We start from the raw sequence: 10,864 nt of genomic DNA on the forward strand, positions 1-10,864 counted from the left end.
TGGCTAGTCAAAGTGTGCCTGCGATGGAGTTGGAATTGTGGCTGGCATTCTGCTTGTCGTATTTGTTAGTGCCGTGAGTGATTATAAACAATCTTTGCAGTCTGAGGATCTCCATGCAGAGAAGAAAAAAATTGCGGTTCAGGTGACCAGAAACGGTTTTAGACAAAAACTACCTGCACATCATCTTCGTCCAGACGATATTTTCCCTCTTAACATTGGGGATCAAGTGCCAGCTGATGGACTTTTATTACCAGGGGTTCCCTCTTGAGAAATGAATCTACTTTTAACTGGGGACAGTAAACCCGTCTATATTAGCGGCGTCGGTATTCCTTTTCTTCTCTCTGGAACGGAAGTTCAGTATTGGATCACGCAAGATGCTCGTGGCCCTTGTTCGAATGAGAGGCGCCCCCTCCCCGTCGCCTGCTCCTCCGACAACAACGACGTCCTCATCCACCAACTCGTCCGCAACCTCAACTCCTGCTGCCTCGACAAGCAGAAGCAGGCTGCCCTCGAGATCAGGCTCCTCACCAAGAACAAGCCCGAGAACCGTGTCTGCATTGCCCAGGCTGGCGCGCTCGGGCCTCTCATCACTCTCATCTCGTCCTCTGATCCTCAGGTAACTACGAGAATGAATTTTGTGTATCGGAGCAAAATTTTTGAAATTTCGTCGAATTGGTAAACAGTTGGACATAACCGCAATTAACTGTTGCATACAAACACCTTTTCTGCTCTGGTCCAAGAGCACGTGGTCACGGCAATTTTCAACCTCTCGCTTTACAACGAGAACAAGGAGCTGATAACTGCGTCTGGGGGCGATAGAGCCGCTGGTGAGGGCCCTGAGGATGGGGACGCAGACGGCAAAGGAGAACCCGGCGTGTTCGTTGCGTCCCCTCTCGAATATTGAGGAACAAGGTGGCGATCGGGCAGTCGGGGGCGATCCCGCCACTAGTGAGCCTCCTAGAGAGCGGGGGTTTGCAGGGGAAGAATGACGCGTCGTTTGCGCTCTACTCGCTATGCTTCGCGAAGGAGAACAAGGTCAGGGCGGTGCAGGCGGGGGTGATGAGGCCGTGGTGGAGCTGATGTTGGAGCTGGGGTCAAGCATGGTGGACAAGGCGGCGGTCGTGGTGAGCATGTTGGTTGGGGCAGCGGAGGCGAGGGCTGCGCTGGTGGAGGGGGGGGATACCGGTGGTGGTGGGTGGCGATGGCGGAGGAGGGGACGCAGAGGCAGAAGGAGATTGCGGTGGTGGTGCTGTTGTACGAGGACAGCATCGCGCACCGGACGATGGTGGCTAACGAAGGTGCGATTCCACCGCTCGTGGCCCTGTCTTAGTCCAGCACCAACCGTTGGGTGTGGGTGGCGAGCTTTGCCTTGGGTCGGCGATCCGACGCGAATGATGTGGCAGCAGGCATGTTTTCAAGAAAATAGGATGGGTTCATTCCAATCCCAAATGTTACACTTATAATAAATTTACTATAAATTAATTTTTTTATCATGAAAAATTTCGAACCGATATATTTATAACAAATTTATCATTTTTCATAAGTTTTATAGTGAAATTGTTAAATTTGATTACATGATAGTTAACTGATATATCAATTTAAGATTTTATTCTTTATTTGTTACAGTTATGTCATTTTTTGTGGTATTGATCCAACTTAACAAATAGTATATTTATCATAAATATACTAGTGTAGATTTTTGGTGGTCGAATAAATTAATTTGGGTTAAGTTTATTATAATTGTGATCAAAAAATTGATTTTTGATAAAGTTATTATAAGTGTACTGGATTCCTGTTGAATTAATTCAGATGGGATTTATTCCTTTTTGAGTGAGAGAGAGAACCCAGTTTTGCCAGGTCAGTCGGCGTGGAATCTGCTCTTTTCTTTTACCTTTTCGTAATTTTCGTTTATTTCCAATTTCGTCGACAATTTGCAAGCTAAGTAGACTAAAAGTGATGAACGAGCGGAAAATGAACTCTGGTTTTTTATTTTTCAGAATTCACGTTGACGTAAGTTTCGTCCTATTATTTTCTTTTGGAAATTAAAATATTATGGGCTGCAGGACAGGGGATGTCAGGGCTAAAACGGTTTTATTTTTTTACTGAAAGTCAGTTCGTGGGTAAAAGTGATGAACGAGCGGAAAATGAACTCTGGTTTTTTATTTTTCAGAATTCACGTTGACGTAAGTTTCGTCCTATTATTTTCTTTTGGAAATTAAAATATTATGGGCTGCAGGACGGGGATGTCAGGGCTAAAACGGTTTTTCGTTTTCATCCCACGACCAATGCCCGAATGTCGTCGTCGTTTTTAATTTTTTTTTTCCCTTTTCGGGGTAGATCATCTTCTGCTTTATAAAACGATTTCGTTGATTTTTCGTAGATTAATTTTGGTAATTTAGGCTTTAATCGGGTCATGATCGCGTTGAATGGGTGCGGAAATGTGCATAGGTGGAGACAATGAGACGGCTTCTGGGCAATTGAGATCCGGCGACGCCGCTCCCAGATCTGAGCAGAGGCATTAGTCTGAGGTCGATGCCCCCAACCGACTACCACATTTACGTTGTATCTAATCCTTCCCCAACAAGAAACAAGTTACATGTATAAATTAAGGGTGCATTTATACAACTCCCGAAAACAAGTGTTTCTTTTTTTTGTTCCCCGGAGTAAAAATAGAATAGAAATGTATTGGGTAAGTTTTTTATTCCGGAGAATAAATTTGTTCCCGAGAACAAATTTGGGAAACAAGAAACAAAAAAAATATATATATATATATATATATATATATATATATATATCTTTTCTTGTTTCCGGCGAGGCCTCGTTTGGCCACCGCAAGCCTCACCGATCTTTGGCCGGGCTCAACCTCGCCCGAGATTTGGTGAGGCCGAGCCTCACCAACTACCGCGACGGCGAGGTCGAGACTTGCCTAGCCACAGCAAGGCTTGACCTCGCTAGTGGCTGATGAGCCTCCCCCTGAGGCCGACCTTCCCGACCCTTCTTTGGTCGATCACAACCCTTCTCTAGTTGATCGCCGACCAACGACTAACTGGAGGAAGGAGAAAAAAATGAAAATGTAATAAAATTATTAATAAATTAAAAGAAATTCTAAGTCATAAGAATATATGGGGTCGTACCAAACGCATTTCTCTCCCGAAAAACAGAAATTTTGTATAGTTACCAAACGTGTTCAAATGCTCAGAAACTTTTCTTGGAAACAAAAACAAAAACATTAAAAAAGTGTTTCTAAAAAAGAAAAATATTTCCCAAAATATAAACATTACCAAACGCACTCTCAAAGTATCAATTGTTCGGTCCAATAGGTTTTTGTGAAACTTGAACTGAATCGAAGCATCTGGATATGGGTATGTATATATTGCAATGGTTTAGGTCAATTTGAATTTTTGGATTTGAATTTTTAAATTTTTTTGTGGTTAATCAAAATAAGATTTTCTTTCACCAATTTGATAATGCATCTTCAAGCACCAATTTTGCCGAACCATCAGCAATCATACTATAATTTTAGGAACTTTGGTCACCATCGCCTGTCAAAACAAACCACTAAACACCAAGGCTATATTTAGTTGTTTGGATTTCTAATCGAAATAAAACTGGATTGGATAAGATATGAAATCGTGGGATTTTTTTATATCCTGTCAATTATTTGGTGAATCGTAGTATTAAAGTCGGATATATTCACATTATATCATGTACAATTTTTTGGCATATCATTATAAATGAACCTAAATGTTCATAAACGGAGATGGTGAAAATCTCTCGTAATATTACTTCTTAATTTATTTTTATTTTATTTTTCCTCTTTTTTATATTATTTTCTTTATTATTGCTTTTTTCCCCTTTCATCATTCTTTAATAAAATTTTATCAAATAGTAAACTATACTAACATACCCAAATACAAAAATACCTAAAATATATAATAAATAAAAATATTTTATTTATAGATTGAATATTTATTATAAGATATAATTAAAGTTGAATATATAAATTGAAATAAAATTAATTAAAAATAAATTTCTATTTTTTATTTTTAATATCTTAAATTAGAATTCAAATATTATTTATATTGAAATATAATTTCAATTTTGTTAATTTAATAATTTTGTTATTATAGAAAAATAACTTTTATATTATAGACATTAGAAATTTTATCCACCTTTATTCCACCTCCCCCATGGGATAATTTTATCATGCCTATATCCCATTTATATCTGACTTTATCATATCCTAAATTTTATATCGACCGCTAAACACAGCCCAAATGTATGAAAAGATGGAGTTGAGTTTCAACACGATGAGTAATAGGAGATGAACTGCTTTTTGCTTGCACAGTTACAACCAGTTAACGGTCACCATGATAGGTCTCCATCTGTTACAATGCTTGCTTCCCTAGTTACAAGATTAATTTTTTAAACTATATTAATATTTTTCGACCAAAAAAAAAACTATGTTAATATTTATTTTTACATTTGACTTCCATAAATTTACTTTAATTTTCTTTAAGCACATTTTGTGTACGCTTTCATAATATAGGAAAAAAGCAACTGTTTCCGTGGATTTAAGAACCTAAATCTCAATCAACTTAATTCATGTGTTATTATCGTGTGTAATGTAGTAAATTACATAACATGCACAAATGGCCATTGTTTTCAGTCCACAACCATGCACTAGGCATGATTACCTAGTTATATTAGCAAGTACTGTGTGAAAATAAAAATTACTAAGTAATTCTGATAGACTAATCTCAAAAGCACAACAATAGTAATAAAATCAAAGCATTGTAATGTAAAAGTAGTTCAAAATAATAATAGTACAAGACAAGGTTCATGTCTGAGCAAAAAACAAACAACTTCAAAAAGAGCAAACAACAACATCCAAAGACCTGGAAACTATTACAATTGTCTTATTCGCATCATGTCTGAGAAAATGATAAACAACTTCAAAAAGAGCAAACCACAACATTCAAAGACTTGGAAACTATCACCATTGTCTAATTTGCAATGAATGCGAATGTCATCAAGACATAGAGGATGAAAATTAGCCAAGGCATGTCACCAAATAGAACATACATCAGTAGCCCACACCTTACACATTTGAGAGCAACAGTAATGACAATGAACGCGAGTTGAAACCTTGAGTCCATATTTTGCTCTTCCATCCTGATGAATTTGAGCACTCTGTAGATCTGCATAATTTTTGCACGGGTAGTGTTGGCCGGAACATCCGTGTACGGGAGGGCTTCAGTCAGGTGCCCCTCCAGCGAATCAAGAGCTCGGATGATTGCAGCAATTTGACGAGTAACCTCTGCTCCACCTCTTGGAATTAAAATCAACAAGCTGCGTGTTAGGCGACAAATTTTTTGCAAAAGCTCAAGTTTTGTGCTCTTTCTGCATAGCATAAGACGATAGTCCATCCAAAAGCTATTAAAAACTCCCAATTTAAGTTCAAAAGGAAACTTAATGCACGGTATGATGCCAAGCATCTAGAGCAAATCATAGTTAACAAGACTACGCACTGCAGGATTTTATACTGTGTATGTACTGCTGGAGTAACCCATCTATTGGGAAAAAATTAACATCAGAGTACCTGGGGATACCTCCCTAACAACCACTCTAACAGCACTTATCCACAAAACAAAACCACGAAGACGCCCAAAACTACTTGGCACGCCCCATGCTCACTGGGTAGAAACAAAGTAAAGCTAATTGCAGGTCTTAGCTTTTCTTAGTAGGAAAAGCTAGCGAGACTTCCAATTAGTAAATTGTTCTTAATACGAGTTCCTCTTGTATATGGACTATACGGACCTCCACCGTGGACTCCATGCAGGTTTATATGGACCTCCACGGAGTCCGTGGAGGACCTCTGTGGTGTCCCTGGAGGTCCAAGACCTCGTCGAGGTCTTGTAGGTGTCCTTGGAGGTCCAATCCATGGTGTCCACGGCCAAGACCTGGACCTCCACAGGTTTTGTCCGTATAAACCTCCAGGGAGGACCTCCGTGGAGATTTATATGGACAAGCCTCCACGGTGGACTTCGTGGAGGACCGCTGTGATGTCCATGGAGGTCTTGCACACCGTGGAGGTACGGTGGCCGTGGACAAGACCTCGACGGTAGCCGTGGAGGTCTTGTCCATATAAACCTCCATGGTGGACTCGTCGAAGCTGCTCTAGGTCGAAGGCCCATGGAGGTTTATATGGACAAGACCTGGAGCGGCTTCGACCTCCACGACCTCCACGCTCCAGTCCAGAAGGTGAAGGTCGAAGGCCAAGAAGACCTGGAGCAGCTTCGACGAGTCCACCGTGGAGGTTTATATGGATAAGACCTGGAGCGGCTTCGACCTCCACGACCTACATACTTCAATCCAGAAGGTGGAGGTCGAAGGCCAAGAAGACCTGGAGCAGCTTCGTTGAGTCCACAGTGTCCAAGAGCCGGTCTAGGTTTTATTGGTCGTGGAGGTCCAAGAAGCCGGTTTAGGTTTCCTTGGCCGTGGAGGTCCAAGAAGCCGGTCAAAGGCCAAGAAGATCTGGAGCAGCTTCGACGAGTCGTGGAGGTCGAAGCGGCTCCAGGTCTTGTCCATATATAAACCTCCACGGTGGACTCGCGGAAGCTGCTCCAGGTTTGGGGTGCAAGAAGACCATATCCAAACCTGGTGCAGCAAGAAGGACCCAATAAGACCTTGCAACCTTGTCTTAAGCTGAAGCAGCAAGAAGGACGCAAGAAGACCTTGTCCAAACATGGAACAGATTTGGCGAGTCCACCGTGGAGGTTTATATGGACAAGACCTGGAGCGGCTTCGACCTCCACGACCTCCACGACCTCCATGCTTCGACCTCCACGCTAGTCCAGAAGGTGGAGGTCGAAGGCCAAGAAGACCTGGAGCAGCTTCGACAAGTCGTGGAGGTCAAAGCCGCTCCAGGTCTTGTCCATATAAACCTCCACGGTGGACTCGCCGAAGCTGCTCCAGGTTTGGAGGTCCAAGAAGCCGTTCCAGGTCTTCTTGGCCAACCTCCACGCTCCAGTCCAGAAGGTGGAGGTCGAAGGCCAAGGAGAGCTGGAGCAGCTTTGACCAGTCCACCGTGGAGGTTTATATGGACAAGACCTGGAGCAGCTTCGACCTCCCCGTACTCCACGCTTCGATGCAGAAGGTGGAGGTCGAAGGCCAAGAAGACCTGGAGCAGCTTGGATGAGTCCACCTTGGAGGTTTATATGGACAAGAACCGGAGCGGCTTCGACCTGTACGACCTCCACGCTTCAGTCCAAATTCCAGACGGAGGGAGGTCCTCCATGGAACATGGATCGCTCTATGGGGCTCCTCCACCATGCAGCTACCTGGAGATCCTCCTCACGCTCAATGGAGGACGATACTCCTCATGCTGGCAATTCTCCAACTTCCAGACGGAGGCTGGGCTAGCAGTAGTTAATACATGATTGAGGATGCGGAAGCTTACCTCCGACCACCGCCGTTAGCTGGACCTCTGGTAGCCATTAACCTTGGACTTTGCCTCGTCTTTTCTTTTGTGATAATGAAAAGTGCGGTGGGAGAAGAAGAGGTCGCGATCGTGAGTTTTGAAGGAACAGGTTCAGAAAGCGGAAGAAGAGGCTTGGAGCCAGAGCTACGAAAGAAACAGGTTCGGAGGGAGGTTTGATGATGACACTGAATACCTAAAAAAATAGGCGAGACGGGTTTCGTTTTCAGACCTCCGGGTCCCTATTTCCCATTGTCTCCGACGGCTTCGTGATTTCCTTTGTTTAATAAAAAAAAATTCCCAACAACGATGTTGCTTAATCGTCTTTGACCTGTATGGTATCCAACCCACGAACGCCTTAGAGTATGATTAACCACAAAAAACCCTTTGACAAAGGACTGCAGAGTATAAATTATTGTTACTTTTTGTACGTATCGCAAAAAAGTTCGGATTTATATCAAGGCAAATACCACCCAAAAAAAAAAAAAACCCTTAAAATAGCCTATTGCAGCACAAATATCCCAAAGTGATGCTATAATCAATTATATTATAAATGACAAAAGCCAGTGTATATAAATAACTATTTAAACTATACATTTTATGAATGTCCTAATTACCAAAAAAAGGACCAACTTTTGGTCAAATGATAATTTTAGCCCCAACCTTTTCTTTATCTAAAAAAAATCATCAACTTTCACTTAATTATCAAATCCGACCTCCCCTAACGTAGAACCATTGATTATCCTTAATAATAAATCCATGTGCACTTGCTAACTAGATGTAAAGTGCTATTAATTATCTTCTTATTTGAGCCATAGATTGAAAAGTAACAGTGAAGTTGTTCATTGTCTCCTATACTTCATCAACAAATCAAAAAGATCCCCGGATTGAATTTCTTTGACCAAACTTCGCCATTGTATCGTAATCTAAAGCTATAGATCACCGCCCATCGAGAGACACCATGAACCTTTTTTCTTGAAACAAGGTTGACTTCATACATAGAGTTTGTACATAGAGTTGATGATGTGGGCCAGAGTTGAGATAAGGGTTTAAGTTTGTAGTTTTTTACGAGACAAAAGAAAGTTGGGTCAGAATTATCACTTAACCTAAATTTGGTGCTTTTTTTTAAGGATTAGTTCTTTTATGAATATATTATAATTACTACTTGAAATTTGTCATTATTTCGTGCTATCCAGTATCCATTGATAAATCGGAAAGCTAATATACTCACTTCAGTAAACATCAAATGATATGATCTTATCTATGGGGCCAAAAATGGTAGATGACGTGTTATCAATTAACGAAAATATCTATTGAAATATTTTTACACGACATGGTGTGAGTCTGCTTCTTTCATATACCAAAAAATGAGCCGAGCATTCTGCGGTTGACTTAGATCAGAAAGATTGGATTATTGTTGCGCTCAAAAGGGATAAATTCAACTAACTCAAAAGCTTTTGATCAAATAGCATAAATAAGTCAACAAACATGAACATAAAATAAAATAAAATAAGGCTCTCCTTAAAAAATATATAAATAGAAAAACAACCAACTATAATAATCGCATTGGCCAAAAAATAAATTACGGAAACATGCATATGCATTCCTCCCCGTCTGGTTTCATATTCATCGCCTAATTCCTTCGCGCGTTTCATTTTACCATATCAAAACCCAAGCACATGCGCCAACGAAAAACATCGAGTTCAACCTCATTGGCAACTGGCAACGCCTTGAGGACCGTCGCTGACTCCATCACTCACCTCTCCCGCGTCGGGAACGACCTCTCTGGTCAAGCTTCTCCTTCCCCGTTTCTTCTTCTTCTTCTTCTTCTTCTTCTTCTTCTTCTTCTTCTTCTTCGCTCTCTCTCACCCACAGCTCCGGTCAAAAAGTTCGCGGGTCGCGAGTAAAATCCATGTCGATCATTCCTCAGCTTCATCCATCGAGAGGAATAGCTAAGAAGTTGCTTATTCGAGCCCTGATGAGTGATGTTTAGTTTAGATGCTATGCTCTATTAAGTATTGGCTCATTTCGGTCGATACAGTGTCTGATTGTGAAATTTGAGTCCTTCAACCGGTTGCCGAGTGGATGAAACTTTTGGCAGTGGATTTGAGGCAGAAATTCATTAACCTACATTGATTAGAACTTGACGTGCGTACATCTGAAGTCATTGAAAGAATCTAATACTGTTGATAGGGTGATTCAAAGTCTATTTTGTTTGATGCTATTGTATGGAATTTTACAACACTCAACAAGTGAAAGCACGATTACATTCGCTGGCATAACTCTAATATGAACATACTTTTCCATGACTTCCTTTTGCTTCGTTGCATTTAACTGCCAAATAACAAAATCCAAGTTCTAAGCTTGTGTGAGGCATTTCGCACTTTTTGTGCTAATTTGAAACTAGAATAGAAATATTATTGATCTCAGTACAAGTATAACCTTCATTCTTGTAGATTTTTAATTAAGATTCTAATATTCTTATTAAACCTCCACATTTCCTTTCACGCATTCAATTCGTCAAGATCTGCCTATTATTTGATGACCTTCAAGTCAAACCTCTTTGATGCGTTTATAGTATAAGGCGCATAGGTTCAATGTAGCGCTCTTTTGAAGGTTTAGTGTCATTGCTTATCTTTCTAATATATCTGTTAGTTTATAGTTGTAAGTGACTGACTAAATAATATGTGTAGGTAATCTGTTCTTACCTTAGAACACCTATTACAAACATTGATTATTTGAGTGTGTAGTGAGCGGACGTGCATCCAAAATTCAAAGGACTATACAGCTCTTCAACAGGAAAGACCTCTTAACTGTTCGCACAGTGCTCTAAGTTCATTATGCCAGAAATGGTGTTTTGATGGTTAAGATTTCAAACTTGTGGGCATAGATGTAAGAGTTAGAGGATTCCTTTTTCTTCCTAAAAATAATATGCTCCAATTTAATATAAAAATCAGCAGAAATGAAGTCTTGAAAATGACATATTCATTGTGGAAAAGGACTGCAAACTATGGTGATAAGCATCATTGCGTCGTATGTGCCATGGAGATGAGCTTCTCCATTTTCTCATCATGCAAAAGCAGCGGGAACTCTGTCTTACGGATTTTGCAGTGCATCAGTATGACTTATAAAGCCAACGGATTCAAAATAAAGAGACAGCAGCAAGTTTATGTCAAATTAGATTCCGATTTCTACCACTTATACTTCTTTTCTTGTTGGGCACTTACCATTTTAAGTCCTTGACTCAATAATTTCAACTACATACCATTCAGTATGTTTTCTGAGTGCAGTACAAATCGCAGGCTGGCACCTGTCAAACCTGCATTAATTTGATAAGAAGCTGCACCATGCAGAGATACCTGTTTATCTCACTGTACCAACCGT

General features: G+C 40.7%; 1 pseudogene; it reads left to right on the forward strand.

Annotated features, from left to right (window-relative positions):
* Nucleotides 1-271: 271 nt before the first annotated feature.
* On the forward strand, nt 272-1,330 carry LOC104451117 (annotated as a pseudogene).
* The last annotated feature ends 9,534 nt before the right edge of the window (nt 1,331-10,864 follow it).

This window comes from Eucalyptus grandis, chromosome 6 (genome assembly GCF_016545825.1).
Source record: "Eucalyptus grandis isolate ANBG69807.140 chromosome 6, ASM1654582v1, whole genome shotgun sequence".
Lineage (NCBI taxonomy): Eukaryota > Viridiplantae > Streptophyta > Magnoliopsida > Myrtales > Myrtaceae > Eucalyptus > Eucalyptus grandis.